This window comes from Schistocerca gregaria, chromosome X (genome assembly GCF_023897955.1).
Source record: "Schistocerca gregaria isolate iqSchGreg1 chromosome X, iqSchGreg1.2, whole genome shotgun sequence".
Taxonomy (NCBI): Eukaryota; Metazoa; Arthropoda; class Insecta; order Orthoptera; family Acrididae; genus Schistocerca; species Schistocerca gregaria.
The window spans coordinates 621,506,581-621,519,970 of NC_064931.1; the positions used below are offsets into that span (position 1 = coordinate 621,506,581).

Consider the following 13,390-nt stretch of genomic DNA (forward strand, 5'->3'; position numbering starts at 1 on the left):
GAAATCTTGTTTTTATTATTTGTAGGCCGTAATTTTAGTAGCCTGATTTTTAGCGCCACCGAACGAGGTGGCGCATGGTTAGCACACTGTACTCGTATTCTGGAGGACGACGGTTCAAACCCACGGTGGGTACGAAAACGATTAAAGTCGCAATTGTGTGGGACAGGTATAACAGCGTTAGATGTTGAGTGATCATTGTGAAGGACATGGAGATACCGCGTACGCGTATGATGCAGCGCTATCTGCACCTGACAGTTTCAGGGAGGCTTAAGCATGGGTCTCCTCTGGGCCGGCTGGTCGGATCGAGCAGTATCCAGAGTTTTGGAGCATCCGGATGTGCCAGTGACCCGGTGTTGGGCTGTATGGGAACGTGACTTCAGGCATACTCGTCGCCATTGTTTCGGCACGTCTGACCTCAAGGAATTATCACCGTATTGTGCACCAAGCACAATGTAACTACACTACTGACCATCAAAATTGCTACACCAAGAAGAAATGCGACGATAAACGGGTATTCATTGCACAAATATGTTATAATAGAACTGACTTGTGATTACATTTTCACGTGATTTGAATATATAGAACCTGAGAAATCAGTACCAAGAACAACCAACTCTGGCCGTAACAACGGCTTTGATACGCCTTGGCATTGAGTCACACAGAGCTTAGATGGCGTGTGAATGTACAGCTGCCCATGCAGCTTCAATACAATACCCGAGTTCATCAAGAGTAGTGACTGGCGTATTGTGACGAACCAGTTGCTCGGCCACCATTGAGCAGACGTTCTCAATTGGTGAGAGATCTGGAGAACGTGCTGGCCAGGGCAGCAGTCGAACATTTTATGTATCCAGAAAGGCCCGTACAGGACCTGCAACATGCGGTTGTGCATTATCTTGCTGAGATGTAGGGTTTCGCGGGGATCGAATGAAGGTTAGAGGCACATCGGTGTTACTGCTGGGGTCAAGGTATGACTTCAGGTCACAGCTGTTAATGACTGAGGGAACTCTGACGACACAACCGTATATTACGGACATCTTGTTTCCTCACACGTTTCGTGGAACCATTTTTTACAGGAAGACGCTCTTCCATAAATGGCACGCGCCTCTATGAAATGTCTGCGTGATGTTGAGGTAGTTCTGTGGCTAGCAAGCTTCCCAGATTTGTCCCCAATATAAGATGTGTGCGACCAGCTCGGACGTCAACTGCATCCCATTCCTTATACCGACGATGTCAAAGACCAGTTACAACAATTGTGGTCCAGTTAGCGTCAGGAGAGGATACAACGGCTTTGTGAAACCCTTCCCAAACAAATCACTGCATGTGTCCAGGCCACAGGGGACGCATCATCATACTGATAAGAGGGCTCGTATTTCATGGTCTTTTTAAATTTGATTCGATTTCTAATCAACGATATAACGTCACATACCGTTTCAACCGGTGACATTTCATTTCGGTTCTTCTTTTCCTTCTGTGTTCTTCACTGTTTTGGAAACCTGACTAAAGAACTCCCCCACCCCCCTCCCTTCTAACAGTAGTTTATAATGGATTGTTGGAGCAACGAAGTGTTCCAAGCGAATGAGAAAAGGTGCAGGTCCTCCCTGTTTTCATTAAGGATCATCAGACACATTCACATAATTATGTGCCTATGTCGCTAACGCCAATCTGGACATCTTGAGACCTCATGTGTTACATCTCATGCTATAGTTTTGTGGTGTCGTTTTTCAGCAGAACAAAGCTCGTCCACAAATGGCACGTATCTCTATAAACTTCTGGTGTGATACTGAGATAGCCCAGCTGCCAGGAAGATGGCCATCTCTATCCCCAACAGAGCATGAGTGGCACAAGCTCGATCGTCGACTTCAGTATCATTTCTAAAAACCCTGAATACGAAGAACCAATTACAAAAATTGTGGGCGAGTTTGCCTCAGGAGGCGATATAACGGCTTATCACATTCTTCCCAACCGAATCAGTGCATGCATCCAGGCTAGGAGGTGAAACATCATACCGATAAATCGGTATGATGTTCATCTGCGACTTAAACGTACGCACAAAGCGTTTAGCTACGCCGTTCGACTGGGGGTGGAACGGGGCTGAGGTCAGGTGGCGAATGCCATTAGCAAGAAAGAACGCTTCAAACTCTGAGGACACAGCTTGGGGGCCATTATTGGAGACAATAACTTCAGGAAGGCCATCAATGCAGAAAATAGATGTCAAAGCCCGAATAGTACTGGTAAAAAATGGTTCAAATGGCTCTGAGCACTATGGGACTTAACTTCTTAGGTCATCAGTCACCTAGAACTTAGAACTACTTAAACCTAACTAACCTAAGGATATCACACACATCCATGCCCGAGGCAGGATTCGAACCTGAGGCCTTAGTGGTAGCTAGGTTCCAGACTGTAGCGCCTGGAACTGCTCGGCCACCCCCGGCCGGCTAATCGCCGAAATAAGATAACATATCCTCTCAACATGTGAAGTTTTATTTAATACGTCAGAGATTCGCCTCAGTTGCAAAAAGGTACTGGTCTTTACCCAGGTTTCAGCTAGAGTAATCTACCCTTCTTCAGAAGCATAAAATAAACTTCTGCTTCTGAAGAAGTCTAGATTACTGTAGCTGAAACCTGGGTAAAGACCAGTAACTTTTCGCAACTGAGGCGGATCTTTGACGTATTAATTTATCACAGTTGATGACAGAGCTGCAGCGTGTTAAAAATTCTTGAAATTTTATTTCGTTTCCTCCGCCGCTTCTGGATGCTTCACTTTTTTGTGAGGCAGTGCAAATTTAACGAAAGAACTTTCTTCCATCGCAGGAGTAGACGACTGGGGCAACGAAGTGTTCCAAGCGACTGAGAAAAGACGCAGATCTTTCCTGTTTTCATTAAGGATCATCGGACAGATTCACATAATAATGAGCCTATGTCACTAATTTCAGTCTGTAGAATTATGTAACTCATTTTACAGCTACGTTTAGGTGCCTCTTTAGTAAATGAAAATCTCATCTATACGAACCAACAACGATTCCAGAAATAGAAATCTTGTGATCCAGAAGTTGGCAGATAGCGGCTACTAGATCAATGTCGTGTCCTTTGACTTCCGGAAGGCTTTCAGTTGAGTCCTGCCCTGTCACATAGCTAGCAGCTTGTGGAATATTGCACAAGCTTTGTGTCTACATTCAAGAGTTCCTAGCACAACATGTTCTTATCAACGACGCGAAATTGTCAGGCCCAAAAGTAATTTCGAGAGACTGCAAAGAGAGTGTTGTAGAGACGTTAGTGTTCACGCTGTATATAAATGATCTTGTGGATGACGTCAGGAGCTCCGAGCAGCTATTCACGGAAGATGTTGTGAATAGGCTGTCGCAAAAATAAAGTATCAAAATGCAGGGAAACTTGCGAAGGGTCGACACTAGATGCGGAGACTGGGAGTTGACTCTCAACATAAAGAAATGTGGCGTATTGCTTGCAAATAGACACAAAGGCCTTTTATTTTCCGATTACACTATTGCCGATAAATCACTGGAAACAATAAGAGCAGTAAAATATCTGAGAGTACTCGTCCGTAGCACTAAGGTGGAACGACCACATAAAACAAGCTGTAGCAAAAGCAGATGTCAGAACGAGATGAATTGTAAAATTCCCAAGGAAACATAATTAATCTACGAAAGAAGTAACTTACAAAACCCTCGTTCGAACGATTCTTGAGTACTGCTCGTCAGTCTAGGAAAGTCGCGAAAATGCTCATCGAGCTCCAGTGCCTGTTGCTGTAACAGAGGCGTTGCGCTCAACGAGGGTTAATTTACTTTGAAAAGTGTCCAAGAAGTGTCAGGAAACACGTTACTCCCTAACACACATATCGCGAGAATGACCGTGGCAGAAAAATTAGAGATTATACGTTGTACCGAGGACTTCGGACAGCTAGTCTTCCCACCCAAACACATTTGTGATTGGAACGGGAAAGAATTAAGTCGTAGTGGTAATAGACTAACCGTGCACTAAATTCCTAAAGGTCACTTGCGGGAGATAAATGTACCTGTAGAACAACACTAACTCATTACACGAAAGGATTAAGGTGAGAGTCGTAGGACATGTTGAAAAATCGTGCTGGCGTCAACCTGCCCTAATTTAGGAACAATCTAAATCATTGCACACAAGTCGATATTTCACTTCAAATGCTGTCGAAGGCAAGACCAGATTTCTAGTGCTAAGCAAATACATAAGAAGAAGTGTCTCAAAATGAGCATTTGCCACAAGAGTTACATATGTTTTTAAACGGCAAACTTGATCTCATGCTCCCATTTTTTACTTAAGCTCTTTTGATTATCTGTTGTTTATATCTCCGTCATTTATTTCGGAAGCTAATACTGCAATAATCACGGCGTACATAACAGAAACGTTCGCATTAGCAAATCCAAATCTCTTCGAGTTACGTATTTAACCAACAGATTTTCCAAGCAAAAAGTACAGCCAGGTGCACCGACAGGAACAAATGTTGTACATGACTCATCATTCAAAGACCCTGAATATCACTTACATTAATTTAGTAGTTCGGTACATGGCCGTTTTTTACGCTGTGGGACGCAGGAATCTGTCAGAGAATCGGTGAAAGGTTTTGTCCAATCACATAGTTGTATTTAGACCTATTTTTTGTTTTAGTCCAGTTACCATTGTTTGAAACGGACTTTAGGTTCTCCATTGCAGAAATAACATGTATACCTGCCTATCACCTATTAGTAAAATTTTCTACGAATAAGAAAAGTTTTCAGCCAGGTATAGTTTCAATTTATTTCTAAAATCACTTTATTTATATCCGTTTGATGTTTCAGAACTATGAGTTAAATTGTTAACGATTTTTAACCCGAGCGGTGTGGCGCAACCTTTAAGCAATGGACCCTCATCCGGGAGGAATGTTGTTAAGATTCCCGTATGCCTACCCAGAGCTACATTTTACGTATTTACCATAAATTACATAAGGGAAAAGTAACAATAGTTCTTTTGAAAAGGCTACAGCAATTGGCTGTCTCGTCCTTGTCTAGCGCGAAATGTTCTCTATGTCTAATGAACTCGTCTTCGAGAGGGCATTGACGCCTAATCTTCTTCTCTCTGTGTTCAGCGCTTTAGTGAGAATCAGTGGTGGATAGTGTAGGTAATTTTTACGTACTGTTGTTTTCGAATGGTGATTGGTTGGTGAGGGGACATTATAAGGTAGTAAATCTACGTAGGCAGATATTAGTATTCCCAGAAGTGTAAATAATGTTCTACATTTGATTCTGAGATGGTTCAAAAATGGCTCTGAGCACTATGGGACTTAACATCGATGGTCATAAGTCCCCTAGAACTTAGAACTACTGAAACCTAACTAACCTAAGGACATCACACAACACCCAGCTATCACGAGGCAGAGAAAATCCCCGCCGGGAATCGAATCCGGGAACCCCGGCGTGGGAAGCGAGAACGCTACCGCACGACCACGAGATGCGGGCTATTCTGAGATAGAAGCCACATATTAGACTACCTTATTCCAACCAATGAATAGTTTTTTTTTCCTCAGCCAAGAATATTCCGTTGTTGTAAAACAAAATTTGAAAGTAAAAGGACAAAATAATCTCAGTTTTTGTTAATCTCCAAAGTCTGTTATTAGATGCCATAGAGCTTAAGGGTTACAGAATACGTAGCACTTGTCAACGTGGCCTATCCGAGGGGAGTGTACATTTGGACGTTGATGTTAGCCTGTGAGACCAATTGAAACAATGTGATCTGGAGGACCACAGAGGAAAGGGAAAGTCATAGGGGAGTGTACATTTGAACGTCGATGTCAACTTGAAATATTAAATCACTTGTGGCTATGGTAAGTGAACTCGAGTACCACAGAGGGAACTGAGAGTCATGCTTAAAGCATAGGGGAGTGTACATCTGGACTCTGATGTCAACTTGTAAGATTAAATCTCTTGTCGTTATGTGAAGTGATTTGGAGGACCTCAGAGGAAATGACGAGTCGAGTTTAGAAACACGGCTAATAAAACGATTAGGTACCTGGTGGTTCCTAATTGAGATTACGCCAGAAAACTGGCAATTCTCGACTTACGCAATGTGCGTGGTGAGCAGTTTTATTGAGAGAAAAAATGGCGATTCAAAATTTTTCAAAATTTTTCATTTTGGTTTCTTTCGTATGACACGAGGTACTGCCTCTTTGACAAGACAGCGGCTGAACGTGGACTGGCATGGTAGCGAATGTTTTGCATAACACCCACGCTCCACATGAACATCGTCCCACTGTGGTACCGCTGACAATGGACGCGGCGTTTGAGTACCGCCGAAGGAAGGGCCCCCACTTAAGCACGTTCTGTCGGCCAATGGGATGACTGGGGGAGCGGTCACGTAGGCCGCGCGGTACGGGTTGGTGAGAATGCGTCGGTATTCGGAACGCGCTCTTGCCTGCTAGCTCGGACCGCGACCAGATGTGTCCACTAGTTCCTCCCTTTGGGGGCGCAATGCCTGTCAGTTTAACTGTGGCAGCCTCCTGTTGCCGTAGCGAGTTTGAGTTTGGTGTACCCTTTAGATGTATGAATTTTGGAGAAATAAAGCCTCCACCAGTTACTGGAATCAGTCTTTTCCTTCGAAGGTTTTCTACCAACACCACCGAACGCGCCACTTTTGCTCATTTCCGATCACGAGCAAGTCCACCACGTACAAAGTGGTGTCAGCTGAAATGGGATGAGCTCACCTCTACGTCCGGGTGACACGTTTCCGTCTGCGAATTGTTGCCGCTTCAATCTGATGGATACAAGCTGGCACAGCCTGTTGGCCTGGTAGTTCGTATATAACCTGGGCCATGGTAGGAAACTTCGACACTCTGTTTGCGCCTGAATGCGCACACTGGGCACTCGCCGCGTGTCAGCGCGTGCCGAACGTACCGTTAATGCATTAGGCCGTAGACGACGTCTTTGCAGCGTGGGCGTGCTCTCCCGGACCGCGCCACGCTTCTGCCGCAGTCTGCATCGGTGCGAGCGTACAGTCTGACGCACGCCAACGACCACGCCGCTCCTGCATACTGTCGTGTGTCTCCTCGTCGCTCCGCCGAGGGTCTATGCAGTCTCGCCGCCGCAAGCAGATGTCGCCGCCGCAGCCGCTGCCGCTTCCCCCGTCATCTCGACGTCCGTCGCTGCCTTGCCGCTAGTCCGCCAACACCATCGCCTTCGCCGCTGCCTCCGTCGATACACGACGTTGATGTAAGTGTCGCTGTAACGCGTCCTTACTTCTCTCCACTGTCTGCGCTGCGAGCTTCAGCCGCGGGAACTTAGTATAGGTTACTATCGAGACCCCTCTTATGTAACGTTGTCGATCTACACAAATCTTGGCCCTAATACTGTAACCGTGTCTGATACACGTTCGCGTACTTTGCCAGAGCGGCCAGAAACGGCTTCTGCAGAGACTGTTGCTTCAAATAATGAGATAGACTGTCTCAAGCTCCACAACTTAATCAAATATAACTTGACAAACAAACTATTATCGTCACATACAGATAAATATACGACATAGCAGCAAATCACAGGACTGCAACAATACTACAAGTAATATCTACATGAAATTTAGAGATACGTCAGAAATAACAAATAAAATAACGATTTTCCTGTTTGTACAAAGGAATACAAGTAATTCTCTAGCATTTTGGACAATTATTTTCGAACATGTAATTGTGTAATACGTAAAATATATGGGATGCAAACTGTAAAACATGTGAATTTTGTAATATTCCACATAAACATACATATGCAGTATCATAAGACTTAATTACACAATCACGAACGCTCGACACCGATGAGATATGCCTTTCGGTGAGACGGGGCTCGAAGTCACCCTTCCGAGGCTCCCCTTTCGCTTATGGCGTGGTCAAATGGAGGAAGTAATTGTAGTAACAAATAGTACTGTTTAATCTCACACACAAGCCAGGCAGAGCTAATCTCATGAAATACATACATAAAATAGTAACCATAGCAGAACAGAACATGCTACTTCAGATGAGACAGGCCGGAAGTGTTTACCGAAGCCCTGCCACTTGAAATAGCCAGGTAAAGGGACCTCTTTTATTATCTAAAGCTTTCCTTTCTTCTGTTATTTCTTCTTAAGAATATACCGGGTGATCAAAAAGTCAGTATAAATTTGAAAACTGAATAAATCACGGAATAATGTAGCTAGAGAGGTACAAATTGACACACATGCTTAGAATGACATGGGGTTTTATTAGAACAAAAGAAAATACAACAGTTCACAAAATGTCCGACAGATGACGCTTCATCTGATCAGAGTAGCAATAATTAGCATAACAAAGTAAGACAAAGCAAAGCTGATGTTCTTTACAGGAAATGCTCGATATGTCCATCATCATTCCTCAACAATAGCTGTAGTCGAGGAATAATGTTGTGAGCGGCACTGTAAAGTATGTCCCGAGTTATGGTGAGACATTAGCGTCGGATGTTGTCTTTCAGCATCCCCAGAGATGTCGGTCGATCATGATACACTTGCGGCTTCAGGTAACCCCAAAGCCAATAATCGCACGGACTGAGGTCTGGGGACCTGGGAGGCCAAGCATGACGAAAGTGGCGGCTGAACACACGATCATCACCAAACGACGCGCGCAAGAGGTCTTTCACGCGTATAGCAAATTTTTTTCGGTTCCAATAAAACACCATGCCATTCCAAGCATGTGTGTCAATTTTTACCTCTCTATCTACATTATTCCGTGGTTTTTTAAGTTTTCAAATTTATACTGACTTTTTGATCACCCGGTAGTTAAAAATTTTCCTTTCCCTAAATGTACTTCATGTACCACATTTTTCTTTAATTAATAATGTAACTATGTAAAAGGAAAGAAAAACACGAGCAACACCACTGAGAGAGCTGTAGAAAATGATAAAGAGTTTGTCTCTGCAACTTGTTGCTAAATTTTAATAGCAAACGACCCACCATAATAACCAAGGCGGTGGGTCACTCTATAATGTTAATAAGTAAATAAATAACTAAATAATAACTTGACAAATTAGAGTTACAGAGAATCTCGATGAAGCTTTACGTAAGCCCCACAGTGAAACCAGGCGCGCGTCGATACGGACAGCTGCGAGCTCCTCCAGAACTCCTGCAGTGGATCCCATCTTACGTGTGCCTAATGTTGCCAGTTTCCTGCCTGTAGTTACTTCTGTACCTTCATTTTATGGAAAACTGGGTCAAAATACGAACTGACGCATGGTGCAAGGAATGGCAATTGAATCTCAATGTAGACAAGTGTAATGTGCTACGAATACATAGAATGAAAGATCCCTTAACGTTTAGCTACAATATAGCAAGTCAGCAACTGGAAGCAGTTAATTCCATAAATTATCTGGGAGTAGGCATTAGGAGTGATTTAAAATGGAATGATCATATAAAGTTGTCGCCGGTAAAGCAGATGCCAGACTGAGATTCATTGGAAGAATCCTAAGGAAACGCAATCCGAAAACAAAGGAAATAGGTTACAGTACACTTGCTCGCCCACTGCTTGAATATTGCTCACCAGTGTGGGATCCATACCAGATAGGGTAGACAGAAGAGATAGAGAAAATCCAACGGAGAGTAGCGCGCTTCGTTACAGGATCATTTAGTAATCGCGAAAGCGTTACGAAGATGCTAGATAAACTCTAGTGGAAGACTCTGCAGGAGAGACGCTCAGTAGCTCGGTACGGGCTTTTGTTGAAGTTTCGAGAACATACCTTCACCGAGGAGTCAAGCAGTATATTGCTCCCTCTTACGTATATCTCGCGAAGAGACCATGATGATAAAATCAGAGAGATTAGAGCCCACACAGAGGCATACCGACAATCTTTCTTTCCACGAACAATACGAGACTCGAATAGTAGGGAGTACCGATAGAGGTACCCAGAGTATCCTCCGCCACACACAGTCGGGTGGCTTGTGGAGTATGGATGTAGATGTAGATGTAGAAATCTCATCACATTCCTCCAAAATGTCCGTGATACAAGGCGGACATGTTCTTTGCCTGACAGCTTTCTTTTGAACATACCAAAATTAAAACTTTCTGGTGATGCACGCAGGTATGTGGAATCAGTTGATATGTTGCGTGACGCAGTCACTTTCGAAGTCCTGCCCAATGGGTTAGCTACTCCGACGAACGAGGTGTAAGTTATTACCGAGATCGGTTTTCGACACTTCGACAGAAGAAAGGAGAGGAGTTCGAAGCGTTCGATGATCGCTTTAGAACGGTATCTTGCGGCGCTTATGCCTAAGGGAAGGATCAAACCTGTAGTTATGTGCCATTCGAAGAGACAGAAGCGAGAGCGATTGATGTGTTCATACGGGGAATTAACCCACAGATTGAGAGATAAAAGTAGCTTCCCCCACTTCTTTGCATGAGACAGTGCGATTGGCGTTAATATTCCAAGAAGTAGGATGACTCGTTGCGACCGCTCCATGAAGTAATGAACTGCGCCGAGTTTTTGTCAATAACACCGTTTGTCAGCGGTGTGGAAAGCCAAACAACATCGCAAAGCGTCGTCGCGCTCCTTGTTGCACAAAATGCCTCACTACAGGGCATCCAAGCGATAATTGTCCACAGCACAATAGACGATGTTTTCCACAGAGGGCTTCTCTATAACCAGCGTGGAACAATACTCAATGGAGTGAGAGGCAGACCCTGCCACTCACTCTCGCCCCCAGCCAGAACTATGAACCTTGTTAAGAGAGGAAGGATTAATGATGTGTGAAAGTTAATATTCGAAAGTAAACTCAGAGGAAAGAGTGTCCGTATGTTGGTACATACAGGAGCACAAACTAGTATTTTATTTGTGCCCTAACATGAAAAACGTGCGCTTAAGCCGTCGTGGTACGATATAAATGACTTAGGCGAGAAGGTAATAATAAAGGCTGGGACTGCAGATCAACGGGAAAAAATACGGGTTTGACATAGAAGTAGTGAGGAGAGAGAAACGAGATTTTGATGCCATTTTAGGGAATGATATCCTGCACCGTTTTCAGGCGGTGATAGGTCACAAGCCACAAACTATTCAATTCACTGAGGCAACCCACTGTTTTGGCAGTAAGTCGCGAGGAATTTGGGGTATGAGGCGTCTTCCTAAAGTTCCGCGAGAACCACGTACATGGGTATTAAACCTCCCAAATCTGACAGAATCAGAGGAAGTATGTGAAAAGTTCCCAGAATGAGATTTTCACTCTGCAGCGGAGTGTGCGCTGATATGAAACTTCCTGGCAGATTAAAACTGTGTGCCCGACCGAGACTCGAACTCGGGACCTTTGCCTTTCGCGGGCAAGTGCTCTACCATCTGAGCTACCGAAGCACGACTCACGCCCCCTACTCAAAGCTTTACTTCTACCAGTATCCGTCTCCTACCTTCCAAACTTTACAGAAGCTCTCCTGCGAACCTTGCAGAACTAGCACTTTCTTGCAGACGTTCACCTATTATCGAAATATCACAATAACAATAACCATTAATGAAATGAAGGTAAGGTAGGAGACGAGATACTGGCGGAAGTAAAGCTGTGAGTACCGGGCGTGAGTCGTGCTTCGGTAGCTCAGATGGTAGAGCACTTGCCCGCGAAAGGCAAAGGTCCCGAGTTCGAGTCTCGGTCGGGCACACAGTTTTACTCTGCCAGGAAATTTCATATCAGCGAACACTCCGCTGCAGAGTGAAAATCTCATTCTGGAAACATCCCCCAGGCTGTGGCTAAGCCATGTCTCCGCAATATCCTTTCTTTCAGGAGTGCTAGTTCTGCAAGGTTCGCAGGAGAGCTTCTGTAAAGTTTGGAAGGTAGGAGACGGATACTGGCAGAAGTAAAGCTGTGAGTACCGGGCGTGAGTCGTGCTTCGGTAGCTCAGATGGTAGAGCACTTGCCCGCGAAAGGCAAAGGTCCCGAGTTCGAGTCTCGGTCGGGCACACAGTTTTAATCTGCCAGGAAGTTTCATGTGAAAAGTTCTCTGGATTTGTGTGAAAACTCGAAAACTGCCGAGATCTGACTTTCTGGTCAATATGCACAGCCAGAAGGCCGTTCTTAACCGGTTGCAAATCCTTGTGAGAGAAGCATAAGTAAATCAGAACTTTTAGGAAGGAAGTTTAGAGTACCAGTTTGCACTGACAATTTCAGTCAACGAGATATCGATATTCCACGTGGAACAATATTGGTAGGTGGAGAACAGATTACAGATACAGAAGTTCACTATGAAAACAGTTTAAGCAACGTAGGAAGAAAAATTTGCCAGTGAGAAAGGTTTGTAAAATTATGCTATTGTTAAGGAATCAGTTACGAGACAAGTTGGCACATTTGCCTAAGTCAGATCAGAATCTTTTGTACTCAGTTCTAGAGGAATATGTATGGCTATTCGAGGAATGGTAGTATTTGCCAGCAAATGACCTTGTAAAGCACGAAATTCCCACGGGAGATGTTAGACCGACCGCTCAGAAACCGTAGAGACTATAATATCATTTACAATAGGCTGCTGAAGAAACTATTCAACAGCAGCTGGCTGCAGAGATAATTGAACTCTCTACAGGCCCATAGTCATTACTCATCGTCTTGGTCCCAAAGAAAACATTAAATGGAGGAAAATCCCATCGTCTATGTGTCTATATGAGGGCAGTAAGCAGACTCACCACCCCTAAAACTTATCATGTACCCTATTTCGACGAAACATTGGACACATTAGGGAATTGTAAGCATTTAACCACCCTTGACATGCACTCTGGGTAACACCAAATTCCGATTGCGCCACAAGATCGACCCAAAATCGCTTTTGTAATTATGTTTCTCTGTATGCCTTTTAATCTAAGAAATATGCCTGCCACTTTTCGAAGGTTCGCTGACGTACTATTGAGAAGTTTGAAGCTTACTATGTGTCTTGAATATGTGGATGATATGATAATTTTTTGAAGGACGACTGAGAAATACGTAGAGAGATTAAGGCGTGTGTTGTCTAGATTGCAAAGTGCATACCTAAGATTGAAGACAGAGAAATATTCATTTGCTAAGTCACAGGTCCAGTACCTGGAAAATATTGTTAGTTCAGATGGCGTTAAGCGAAACCCTAGGCTGACAGAAGCTGTAGACAATTTTCCGTTATGTGCAAACGTTAAAGGGTTGCAATCGTTTTTCGGCGTTGTAAATTATCATCGCTGTTTTATGAGGGACTGTGCTATGATAGCAAATCCGTTGACGAAGTTGTTAAAGAAAGTTGTTGAATTCGCGTCGACCGAGAAGTGTGAGATAGCTATGAACAAAATTAAGAACGTTTTAACGAGTTCACCTTTGTTAATCTTCCGATATTTTTAAAAACCATTTATTATTTCCACAGATGCATCTGATTACGCCATGGGCACAATTCTTTCCCAGG

General features: G+C 43.9%; 1 long non-coding RNA gene across 1 annotated transcript in view; it reads left to right on the forward strand.

The window, feature by feature from the left end:
* Window positions 1-6,447: 6,447 nt before the first annotated feature.
* LOC126299081 (uncharacterized) overlaps window positions 6,448-13,390 on the forward strand; it is a 135,573-nt gene continuing 128,630 nt past the window's right edge. The window contains exon 1 of the long non-coding RNA XR_007552719.1: window positions 6,448-7,226. This is a non-coding gene — a long non-coding RNA (uncharacterized LOC126299081). The remainder of the gene's footprint in view (window positions 7,227-13,390) is intronic.